Source organism: Mustela putorius, unplaced genomic scaffold (assembly GCF_011764305.1).
Source record: "Mustela putorius furo isolate JIRA1106 unplaced genomic scaffold, ASM1176430v1.1 tig00004035_pilon_pilon_pilon, whole genome shotgun sequence".
Taxonomy (NCBI): Eukaryota; Metazoa; Chordata; class Mammalia; order Carnivora; family Mustelidae; genus Mustela; species Mustela putorius.
The window spans coordinates 2,404,670-2,418,298 of NW_025422171.1; the positions used below are offsets into that span (position 1 = coordinate 2,404,670).

The 13,629-nt window shown below is 34.7% G+C and overlaps 1 protein-coding gene across 4 annotated transcripts in view; it reads right to left on the bottom strand.

Annotated features, from left to right (window-relative positions):
* XPO4 (exportin 4) overlaps window positions 1-13,629 on the bottom strand; it is a 123,261-nt gene that overhangs the window by 31,834 nt on the left and 77,798 nt on the right. The window lies entirely within an intron of this gene.

Genomic DNA, 13,629 nt, shown 5'->3' on the forward strand with positions numbered 1-13,629 from the left:
TGTAAACGGTCTTATTCTGGCAATTTCCTCCTCTTTGTTACTATGGGCAGAAAATGAAAAATTCTGAATTCCAAACAGGATCCAATTAAACATAAAGACAAACAAACAAACAAAAAAGAACTTAAAGGAAACTGAAAATCTAGACCCCAGTGGTATACTGAGAGTTAAAGAATGTTGCAAAAAATAGCCAAATAAAATCTGTTCAAGCATCATCTGCTGTCATGGGACGGAGGATTCCACATCATTCACTGCCTCCTATATAAAGCTTTGCAAGAAACTTTTTCTACCTTTATTTTTACTTAATATTAGAAAGAATTCCTCTGAGGAGCAGCTGTGCTCCCTCTTTTTGCAGGAGACCCTCTTAAGGAACCTTACCTCCCATCCCATTTCAAGTCCTTCAAATTCAAATCTAAAAAATCAAATTTATTATTACCTACAAAGTAAGCTTCTAGCTTGCATATCACCATTGCTCTTTTTCTCTAATCTTAACTTTAAAAGATTATTTCATTTAAATGCCACCAGAAATCTATGAAACAAAGAAGGTAACGAAAAAATAAAATAATCTCTAATATAGTTTCAACTGCTATGTTAAATACCTTTCCTCTTTCCCTCATGGCCACTATTCTAAAGCCTGATTAATGGAAGAGCAGCTGTGAAGAGTGGCCTAATGTAGAACAAGACAACATTCAAAGGGTTAACTGAAAATGGAACTGACTTAAGAATGTCTACTTAACAGCAGAGTCATATGGTGATTTACATGTAAGAATGTCTACTGCAGCATTACTTAAACACATGCTAACAAATTTATGAACCATTTCCCTAATCATGATTTCCAGTACTATTTTAATGACATGAAAAAATGCTAATGATATAAATAAAAAGTAATGATTTTATTTTTATTTAAGTCTAAGTATGGCTTAAAATTTGGAAAAAATACATTAAAAAATTAATAAGTTTCAGAAGGTGAAACTACAAGTGATTTGGTTTACTTCTCATTAATCAAAAAAATTTTAAAACAATTTTGAGTATTAAATGTTCATACTTTGAGGAGGGGAAAAGGTATTTATAACCCTATATATGAATAAAGAGATGCCAAGAAAGTGGGCAATTCATGGGATTTTTGAAGAATTTTAATTTTTATGCACCGTTTGGGTTACTTTTACCAGTTAGCATATTCCATTTTTACATTAAAATTATATTCTGAAATGATACAAGTAACAAAATTAAGATGATAAATGTGAAGAAAAAAGTAGAAGTAAAAACTTAACTGATTAAAAAAAATGGACACACTCCTAGTATTTGGACCAAGGAAAACAAAGAAAAAAGAAAACTTGAATATTCTCACAACCAACCATTTAAAATTTTTAGTTAGTTTAAATTTTTCTCCAGAAGAAAATACCAGGCTCGGCAGATTTACAGGTGAGATCTAGTGAACTAGCCAAAAAAAGCAAAATAAAAAACAACTAATCTTATACAAACTGACCGAGTGAAGAGAAAAAAATGGGCTAGAGAGTGATCTGTGGAGTTGTTATAATTCTGACAACAAACAAATCCAGCCATTCATAAAAGGCCATGATACATGATTATCCAGCTGGGTTCAGCTCAGAAATTCAAAGGCAATTTTACCATTAGAAATATCCATAAGAGCAATTCAGTTCATTAAATTATTAAGCAGAATTTCATTTAATAATATCCAATAGTCAGTCAAGTTTTACAGAAACCTATTAGCAATTTTGATAAAGAACAGCTCAAAAACCTAGAGCAGACATTATTCCCAATGATAAACCAGAAAAGATGAGTTGTTCCCATTTGTATTCAATACTGTACAATAAGAAAAAGAAATGTATTAAACTATGAGAAAAAAGAAACACAGATTGTAATGTCTGAATACATTATCATTATTTATAAATGATGTAATTGTCACAGAAGACTAAAAAGATTCTAAAGATAAATTATTGGAACCAGTAAAAATTTAGAAGGGTTAGTAAATACCAGGCTCGGCAGATACAAAACTCGGCAATATACAAAAACTGACTGCATTTTTTTCTATGCTAGCAGGAATGTGAAAAATGAAGTTTAAAAATACTATTTACAATAGTAACAAAAATATAAGTTAGTAAAAAATGTATTCCTTTATTTAGGCACAATGAATTAGACTTAAATCAGTACAGAGAAATACCACTTTTATGGATAGTGTTAGTATCGAGAGATATCCATTCCTCACTTAAGATTCCCCATAGTTGGGGTGTCTGGGTGGTTCAGAAGTGTCTGCCTTTGGCTCAGGTCATGATCCCAGGGTCCTGGGACTGGGCCCTGTGACAGGCTCCCTGCTCAGCAGAAAGCCCACTTCTCCCTCTCCCACTCTCTCTCTGTCAAAATGATGAATGGAATCTTTAAAAAAGAGAGAGAGGGGATTCCCCATAACCCCGACCACAATCCAACTTAACAAATTCACAAATTTTATATGGAAAATAAAGAGCCAAATATATCCAAGACTGTTCTGAAGAACTTGAAGGGAGTGGGGGTGAGGGTGGGAGATTGTCCTATCAAATACCTAAACACCCCTTCAGAATAAAGCAAAATATAAGTGCAGAAATAGAAACCCGACCAATGGAAGTGATTAGAGAGTTCTGGAAACACACCGCTTTTATGTGAAAACTACATATACGATAGCATAGATATGATGTGGGGTTAATATCCAAAAAATATAAAGAATTTATATAACTCCATAGCAAAAAACCCACAAATAATCCAATTTAAAAATGAACAAAGGACCTGAAAAGACATTTTTCCAAAGATATAGGAATGGTCAACAAGTACATCAAAGGTGCTCAATATCACTAGTTATTAGGGAAATGCAAATCAAAATCAAAAGGAGATTATCACTTTATGGGTGTGAGAATGGCCATCATCAAAAGAGCAAAAGTTAATAAATAATGGCATGGATTAGGAGAAAAGGGGACCCCTGTGCATTGTTGGTGGGATTGTAAATTGGTGCAGCCACTATGGAAACTAGTACAAAGGACCCTCAAAAAATTAACAGAATTACCATTTGATCCAGCAATTCTACTTCTGGGAATATATCCGAAGGGAATAAAAACTCAAGAAGATAATCTGCAACCCCACATTCACAGCAGCATTATAGACAGCATTATAGCCGAGACATGGAAAAAACCCAAGTGTCCACTGAGAGATGAATAAAGAAACTCTGGTATATATACACACTGGAAAATTTCCCGTTTAAAAAAAAAAAATGAGGAAAATCTACCATTTGTGACAACACGGATGGACCCTGAAGGCATTATGCCAAGTGAAATAAGTCAGAGAAAGACAAACACTGATCTCACTTATATATGGCACCAGAAGAACAACAACAACAATCCCACAAAACTCAGAAAAAGACATCAGATTTGTTGTACCAGAGGAATGAGGAGGAGGAACTGGAAAAAGGTGGTCAAAAGGCACAAACTTTCAGTTATAAGTAATTCTGGGGAAGTAAGGTAAAATATGATGACTGTAGTTAACACTCCTCTGTGATACATAGGAAAGTTGTTTGAGTAGATCCTAAAAGTTCTCATCACAAAGAGAAAAATTTTTTCTTTTTGTTGTATCTATGATATATAAATGTTAATAAACCTACTGTGATGATCATTTCACATATGTGTAAATCAAGCCATCATGCTGTACACCTTAAACTTACACAGCAATGTATGTCAATTATTTCTCAATAAAAATGGGGAAAAATAGGGGCGCCTGGATGGCTCAGTGGGTTAAAGCCTCTGCCTTGGGCTCAGGTCATAATCTCAGGGTCCTGGGATCAAGCCCTACATCGGGCTCTCTGCTCAGCAGGGAGCCTGCTTCCTCCTATCTCTCTGCCTGCCTCTCTGCCTACTTGTGATCTCTGTCAAATAAATAAAATCTTTTTAAAAAAAAATGGGAAAAAATATAAATATAAATCAATAAAAATTTGTTATCCATATGAAAAAAAGGGAAATTGGATCCCTACTTGATCCCATATTAAAACCTGAAGTCAAAAAAAACAAACAAACAAACAAAAAAAAAACCTGAAGTCTAAGATGGTCAAGTCATGTAAGGTAAACTTTTAACATTTAGAAGAAAACACAGGAAGGGGAGCTGTCCGAAACAAGGAACTAATAATGCAAATCATTTTTTAAAAGTAATTTCTACACCCAACATGAGGTTCTAACTCACAACCCTGAGATCAAGAGCCACACTGCTCTTACTGACTGAGCCAGCTAGGCACCCCAATAATGCTAATTATAAAAGAAATGACAGTAAGTTTGACTACACTAAAACGAAGAACATTTGTTCATCAAAAGACACCATAAAGCTTAAATGCAATAGTGTATTCAGGATTGGATTCCAAAACAGAAAAATGACTGATGGAAAATTAGTGAAATCCAAATAAAGCATGAAAGTTTGGTTAATAATAATTCATCTAATGTTAATTTCTTACTTTTGACAAATGTACCATTGTTATATAACATGGTAAAATTAGAGCAAACTAGGTAAAAGGTACTGCTTTGCAACTTTTCTGTAAATCTAAAATTACTCCAAATTAATTATAAGAAGAAAGATATCATAAACTGAAAAGAAGAGCCACAGAACTGGGAGGATAGATCTGCAACAAATAACTGACAAAAAAACTAGTGTACAGTATAAAGAATTTCTATAAAACAGTACAAAAAAAACAACTTGACACGGAAATGGGGAATGGACTGAACAAGAAATTCAAAGGAATAACCACAGGAATCATATATATGAAAAAATGCTCACCTTACTAGCACCTTAATTATGTAAGACCATATCGTGTACTTACAAGTTTAACAAAACTGTGATGGGAAAGACATGGACCAATGAAAACTCACACATATCACTACTGAACAAGTAACTGGTTCCATCATTTCAACAAACAATTTGAAACTATCTTGTAGAATTGAACATTCACATTATCTTATGGTCCAAAAACTCCATTTCTAGGTTTAGACCTTACAAAAGCTCTCATGAATGTATGCCAGGAAACACACAGAAGAATGTTTGCTGTAATGCTGTTTGTAATGGCAGAAAAGGAACCTCAAAAGTTCATTTACAGCAGAACAGAGGAAATCTGGCATAACATTCACACGATGATGTATCTTATACATAGAAATGATGAAAATTTCTAAAGCAAGAGAATGACACATTCAGAACAGTGGTCACTTTTCTTGCAGGGTTGCAAGGGGGAGAAAATGGGGTCATAGGATTGGGATGACTACACTGGTACCACTGACCACAGTACTGGTGATCTTAGGTTGGGTCATGGGTTCACTTATGGTGATCTGATGTTTTAAAGTAACATTTTATTTTTTGTATCAAATATGACATAATAAAATAATCTGCGATGGTTTTGAGGACTAAAGAAAAGATCTTTAAGATGAACAAATACAATGCTACAATGGCCATGCACAGTGCTCAATGTGTTATCAGCAGCAAGAAAAAAGGGTAGTTTTATTCTTTCAATAAAAATACATTGAATGCTAAGAGCGAAGCACTGGAATACAGAGATGAATAAAATAGTTTCTTCCCAAAGAAACATCTGCGGCCTGTTTATATACTTAATAAAGCACGTGCTTTGCAGACATCATTTGTTAAGTCTTAACAGTTTATCTTGCCAAAACAAACAGACTGGTAACATATCTTAAGAGGAACTTATGGAATAGCATCCTCTAACCTCTGGTATCTCAAAAGGAAGCAGGACATTTTCTTAAAACTATCTTTGTTGTTCTTTAGTACATATATAATGAATCTTATCATAATTTAATTATTCATATATAGAAAAGTATTAGATGTAAAAGCCTTATAAGCTTTTTTATTATCGAAAGAGCAATAATCCTGATACTAAACAAAGCAGAAAATCACAGACTGTAAGAGCCCCTATTCATTAGATGGTGATAGAAAATAAGAACTAAAAACTTCTAAACAGCCTTCTGGATCCTCCTGAATACCAATATAAGTAACTCATCAGGCAAAGTGTGAGAAATCTGGTTGATGACAATTGGCAACTAAATCTTTCAGTCTAATCATGGAGAACTGAAACCTAACCAAGTGCTTTTTTCATAATACTTTGGCCCTGCTCCATGGCCACACTGGCCAACACCCAACAGCCAAGCCAGAGCACGTGCACAGAGATGACCAAGGAGTCCAAGCTAGACACTATGTGCTCATGCCATAAGTATTGTCAGGCCTGCTGCCAGAAAGGCTTTGGAGAGGGGCTTAGAGCTTATGAGACTACTTGACCCCACTTTACTCCATTTGGGAATGGAGGGTGGAGAAGGTAATCAAACTGTGATAACAGCACTTACATTTCAAAGCTCATAATTAACTTAGAAGTGTACAGAGGAGTGAATCTGGAGCCCTTCAGCCATAGAAAAGTATCTGTTTTTACGTCTATGTGAATATTAAAAAAAAAAATAGTGGTGAATTTCATTTATGAAGATGCTGCCAAAGAAGGCTTTCTAAAGTAAATATGTATATGTGAATCTGCTCCCCCTTCTTGACTTTGAATTTCAGAATTAAAATCTAACAATATTGTTTGATTCCAACTATATGACATCCTGGGAAAGGCAAAAACTATGGAGATAGTAGGGGTACCTGGGTGGCTCAGTTGGTTAAGCTGCCTTCAACTCAGCTCATGATCCCAGGATTCCTGGGATCGAGCCCCATGTCAGGCTCCTTGCTCAGAGGGTGCTTGCTTCTCCTTCTCCCTCTGCCTACTTCTCCTACTGCTTGTGCTCTCCCTCTGTAAAATAAATAAAATGTTTTTAGGGGCATCTAGATGGCTCAGTCAGTTATGCATCTGCCTTCGACTCAGGCCATGATCTGAGGGTCCTGGGATCCAGCCCCATGTCAGGTTTCTTGCTCAGCGGAGACCCTGCTTCCCCCTCTCCTGCTGCTCCCTGTCTGTGCCCTTTCTCTGTCAAATAAATAAATGAAACCTTTAAAAAAATAAAATGTTTTTAAAAACCCCAAAACTATGGAGACAGTAAAAAGATCAGTGGTTGCCAGCGATAGGGGAAAGAGGTAGAACACAAAAGATTTTTAAGGCCCTGAAGCTATCCTGTATGATACCATAATGGTGAATACATATCAATGCACATTAGTCAAAATCCACAGAACATATAACACCAAGAGTGATTTCTAATGTAAACTATAGACTTTGCGGGATAAGGATGTGTCAGTCCTGGTTCATCGATTGTAACAAATGTTTACCACATTGGTGGAGGATGCTGATGTTAGGGGAGGCTGTTTACATTTGTAGGGGCAGGGGGAATAAGGGAACTCTGATTTTTTCATTCAGTTTTGCTATGAATCTAAAATTGTCCTAAATAATAAAGTATGTGTGTATGTATATACCTAATATGAGATACTATAAAAGTACATAAGATAACTCTTGCACTGAAAATACATCTCGTGCTAGAGTAGTTCTAAATTTGATTGTCATGCTGTAAACAACTCCAAACCTACTCCTAACAGGACAATAGTTACTATCAGATATTTAGTATGATCCATCCCACTACAATAGATCTTTTTTCTACAGACAGCAAATAACCAACATGAAGACTCCAAATATTAAAAAGAAGTCCATGAAATTGAAATGATCATCAGTATTTTCTTCATATGTAAACATAAATTACATGAGTTAGTCAAAAGAAGAATATGATTCGGACATAAAAAATGCAAGAAGATGGATATGGATAATTCATTCTCACACAGAAAATTTTATTTCTAAGGCATATTTTTTTTTTAGATTTTATTTATTTATTTGACAGACAGAGATCACAAGTAGGCAGAGAGGCAGGAAGAGAGAGAGGAGGAAGCAGGCTCCCTGCTGAGCAGAGAGCCCGATGCGGGGCTCTATCCCAGGATCCTGGGATCATGACTTGAGCCGAAGGCAGAGGCTTTAACCCACTGAGCCACCCAGGCGCCCCTCTAAGAAATATTCTTTAAGAAATTCCTTGACCTGGTTTAACTTTGTGTTCTATATTTCTGGCCTGAGGCTGTTGTTACTGTATTACTCTTTACATGGACTTGGGAGTGAAAACAAATTAAACAATCAGAGATTGTAGAAGCTGGAGAAAAAAATGCCAACACTGACCAGAAGTTCACTAGCAGTGTTCCTTTGCAAACATGATGAAAAAAACCATTTGAAAGAATTAACTGATGAGACAAAAACATGCCTACAATAAAAGACGGGGGGGGGGGGGGGGACGACTCCAGGTAAATGTAAGGGTAAAAAAAAAAAGTTCTATCGAAAAAAAAAAGTTCTATCGATATACTATTTCTTAATCTGGAGGTTGGTATACAGTGACTCATTTTATTATTTTATAACATATATACACATATACATATGAAATTTTTTACTTTGGATGAATGAAATATTTCACAGTAAGTTTAAAATTTATAGGTATGGGGACAACCCCCGAATCCAACGACAGATCAAATAATATATGATGTAGTGCAAAGTGTAAAACACTAGTAAGAAAGGAAAAATGAAAGATTAAAGACTCAAAGAACTCTTACTAGTTTATGCTGTTGTTTATCTGTTGGAAGAATTTAGATTTTTTTCCTGGTGTAGCATTATTTAAGGCAAATACGATAACATAGATAAAAATAACAGAAATGTCACAAATAAAACTTCATGAACTCTACTTAAACTTCAGAAGCCTCTGAATGTTCAATGCAAAAGGAATTAATTCGTTCTCTTATTTTTTTTCTTCTAGCTGGCCCTAAAGGCATAGAATTAATTTAACTTCAGCATACCTATGCAGCTGACAGTATTCCTGGCTTCTAAAAGACCCCAAGATAAATTGATTTAGTGGACAAGTATTGCAGCTGTTAGAAGAATCCTATAGATAGATCACAAGGGGGAAAAAATCTGCCCCCATAAAAACACCAAGAGTCTGAGCTGCAATTTTCAGAGTGCTTAAACATTACAAATTCCTTAAAATAGTTTCTTCCTTTTAGAAATGCACATGAATTTTCAAATTCTTAGTGCTAAGTAATGTATATACATCAAGCACCATGCCTGGCACATGGTAGGTGTCAATAAATATTGATGGAATTGAATTACTCCAGCAATATCCTCATGTGCCAACATCTCCGGGACTTGCCTGGCTTACAAGGGGTAGACGGGCAATCCCTTTTTTCTACCTCACTCTGTGTTCATTTTTAAACCCCCAGCACATTAGATCTGGTTATGTTTCTAGTGCTAATAATACTGTTTTAAACAATACAAAGGATATTATATGTAACAACAGTTATGACAATAGGTAAGCTTTATTCTCAACCAACTATTCCGCACCTCAAGTGCAAGAATTCTGTAAAACGTAAACACTGGTTCTGTGCTAGGATTAGTACAACAAATTGAAAAAATTGGAGGTGATTCAAGTACAAGTCAGGAAAACACTGCATTCATAAAATTATGATCCAACCAGGATTAAACAAAACAGTGCAATTATTTTTTAAAGACCTGTTTTAATAAGAATCTTTATTTAAGGTGTAATAGCCAATTTTCTTCCAAATACCCTAAGAGAGGTAAAACTGTTAGTATTAAAAAGAAGTATATTTAAAACGTGCAAGGTTTAAAAAATACTCATGCACATTGTCTAATTCTTTTTTTTTTTTAACTCTTTCAAGCAGATGAAATGAATGCACATAATGAAGCTGGACAGCTGTCTTGCTCTCTGTCTTGGCTTCTCAAACAGTCCCATCCTCTTGTGAGTTAAGGGGCAAGGCCAACTATATGTGTATTATTGTATGGATATCACCATTCCAGAAAGTGAGTTAGTAGTTTTCCCTCTTATCACTGAAATATCTCAAATTCATGCTCCCCACTTTTCAACTTCAATTTGTAATCTGACTTAAATGCTTTCCTTTTCACTACATCTCCTCCCTACAATGTAATTATCCACTGAGCCAGAGAAAATAGACTCTGAATGAAGAATGCTGAACTTCACCTTCACTCATTCACCCAACAAACTGCAACGTTACTTTACCATGTTACATTCTATAATGAACTTCCTAACAACTTTATCAAGTATCTTTCTCTTTACTACCTTGTCCTGCTGGTCTTGAGTTTAGGCTACAGATGTACTACAATTAAAGTTTTTTCTTTACAAAGTTTATCTAACACCACCTCCTTTACATACCCACTGTGAAACACATATGTATACACTTCATACACTTCAAGGTTTAAGCATCATGCTTGGCTGCTGTGCTCAATTAACTGAACAAGTTATGTGGCTCCTGTCTGATGAACCTATTGGGAGTTGAACTTAAAGTTTTCTATTAACAAAAGAAACCAAGAAGCAAACTAGAGTACAGAGTTCAAGTCACAGTCTTCTTCAAATTTCACTGAATTGATTCAAATGGATATACTAGTATTATAAACATTTTATAAAACAACTGATATAATAGGAACAATTATTTTGTTAGAATATTAATTTTTAAGGCAACGGTTCCATCTCTACAGTCATTCTCACCTCTTTAGTCCAGGAATAGTTAGTATCTGATTTCTGGGGTGCAATGAAAAAATTCTTGGCTTCAGGAAGCCTCAAGTAATACCAGGAAATTTTGACAGCCAAGAGAACGACTTGGCTGAAGACTGGAATTATTCTTTTTCAGCACAGACTTTCAGTTCATTGCAAGTTGAAGAGCAGTCATAAATAACTGTCTTCACACACAAGCTAAAGTCACTAAGTAAAGACACGTTTCATGAAATGCACATTATGAATATCAAAAATTTCTCTTCCCATGTAGATTTTTTTCCCTTGCTACAGCCACATAATCACCATTGGAGACATAAACTTCTTAAAAAGGAGACAATCTGTATGTATTCCTAAATAAAATAGAGTTTTGAAAAAATATTCTCACAGTAACACAGAGGTGTATATGCTGAGTCTATTTTCCTATTGGAGCAAAAAAACCTCCTTCACTATTAAAGAAAAACAAAACATTTCACAAAATTAAAATTGTGAAGAAAAGTACTATTAAAACTGTTAGTATGCACAAAACCCAAGAACTTGTCTTACCTTGGTAAGGCAGTATACACAACACAGGCTCTCAATAAGTGCTATTATTATAAAGGTTAATTTTAACATTATTATTCCACATTTTATTGTGTCTAGTTTTCAGGCACTTCCATATAATTAATCCACCCCACAGAACAACAGAAGGAATTATTATCCTAACTATATCAACATGCTCAAAAAAGGTAAAGCAATTTGTTCAAGGTTCTGTAGTTTATAATTACTTGGCTCATGACAATACTGTCTCCTTCCAACATTCATGATCTTTCTGTATCATGCTGACTCTCTAAGCAGTTTTTTTAATTGCCCCAATTTTTCTATTTTTACTTAAAAGATCATTTTAAAAATACATTTTTTCATCTGAGGTTGACAAATAGGTATTATGTACTAGTACTACCATTACTGGGTACCCAAGGAAACAAAAGATGATGGGACCTGAATCCTAGAACTTCCACTCTGGTTTGGCTAGAATTGTTCATGTACTTTGATATTAGCTGCACTTTCCCCAGGCTCCCCTCCCCTGGCACACACAAGATACAGTGAAAACCACATGAGGTTGAGATGATATTTAGGAGGATCTGTCCAGTCCTCTGACAACTCATCCTGAGGGGCCTCCCTCGTAGCCCTCCACCTCACCAAATCTTGCCTCTGAGTAATACAAAGCTTTAGGCAAATCTTTCCCCTCTGCCTTTTTAAATAGGTAACCATTTTTTTTTTTTCAATTTAGTTTCAGAGGCAGGTAACCAATATATTTTTTTTGGGGGGGGGGGTAGGATTTTGTTTATTTATTTGACAGAGTGCAGGAGAGAGAGAGCACAAGCAGGGAGAGCAGCAGAGGGAGAGGGAGAAGCAGGCTCCCCACTGAGCAGGGAACCTTGATGTGGGGCTCAATATCAAGACCTGGGAATCATGACCTGAGCAGAAGGCAGTCACTTAACTGAATGAGCCACCCCCATGCTCCGGCAACCAATTATCTTTAAAATCATTTTCCAACACCATAAACAGAACAATTAAATTAATTAAAACAAATGAAAAGAAGTAACAATTTTCTTAAATGAAATCTATGAGGTATATAGTATATATAGTATCTACAGCACACCTTTTTGTGAAACAAGCACAATATACATCATCTCAGAAAGTGTATCTAGGCTTTCCATATTCTAAAGTTTCTCTATCCAACTTGACAGAAAATTATTTTCCAAGTTGTCAGTCTCCTGGTCAAAATAAATGAATTCTCAACTTAAAATCTGCAAACCAAGAATGTTATATATCTTCTAGCAATTCTTCTATAAAATGTCTAGGAACTTCCTTAACCCACAAACAGAAATGAAAAAATAGCTATGTTTCTAAATATGTGATCAACATATTGTTTAATCCACCTGGTTTAGAAGAGAGAACAAACCAACCAAGCGGGGGAAAAAGCACAATGAAATTATGTTCAATGAAACCTGAATGATTCAGAATTTGTGATAATTTGAAAAGGGTTTGAATCAAGTTAAATACTTAAAATTTCCCCGTATTTCCATGCTCAGTACATAATTTTTCCCTCTGAGAAATTCAAATCTCACATATGATGCCTTTATGCTTCTATTCTTCTACTACCTACATTTTTTTCCAACACGCAAATATCTGCCTGACCTGGTTCCTTTACTCATCAAAACGCTAAAGCGTCCAACTACATAAACCATTCTCGAGTTCTCTATCTTCTGAACACCCTTAAAGGGATACAAAAACTCATACAGATGTTGCCAGACCCCCAACAAAACAACTCAGATGGGATCTAACATAAAATTCAAACAGATAACTATAAATATTCTTTTTAATTATGATCTTTCAAAAAAACTCACATTCTGATTCACAAAAAGAAAAATTAGTTCCAACAATTTAAGAACCACTACAGAGGAAAAAAATCAATTATTTCCCATGATTAATGTAGTTATTCACAGTAACTCTTAGTAACACAGCTGTGCTGTCAAGGAATTTTAATCTCTTAAATTAAATTTTATATTTGGAAAATATACATTCGAAAACTTCCACCAAAAAACATCTTTAGTACTGCTATTGATCTTAAAGAAAACTAAATTCTAATATACTATTAAACCATAGCATCAAAAAAATGAAAGAGGACGGCTCAGTTAAAACCAGCATGATTATAATTATTTGAACCAAATTATATTTCTGTAATTTCCAGATAAGTCCAAAATTCCAAATAAGTCCAAAATTTTTTAATCCTCAAAAAATATTAAATTACCATATTAGCAATTTTTAAACTTAAAATTTTGTTAAAATGGGTTTGCAACATAATTCTTAATACAGACACTTCATTCCAATTTAATTTTCTCAAAATTAAAATCTTAACAATAAATTTAATCTACTAAAGTGATTTTAATCCACAAGATTTTAAAATATTGTTTCTAAACACAGATTACAAATAGTTTGCACATGTAACAAAAATGCAGTCTTAGCAATAGGTAGCACTTCCTTATTTGTCATGACAAATGCTGCAAAGGCACAGCAAATTTCCTTGTAAAAAACAGACACA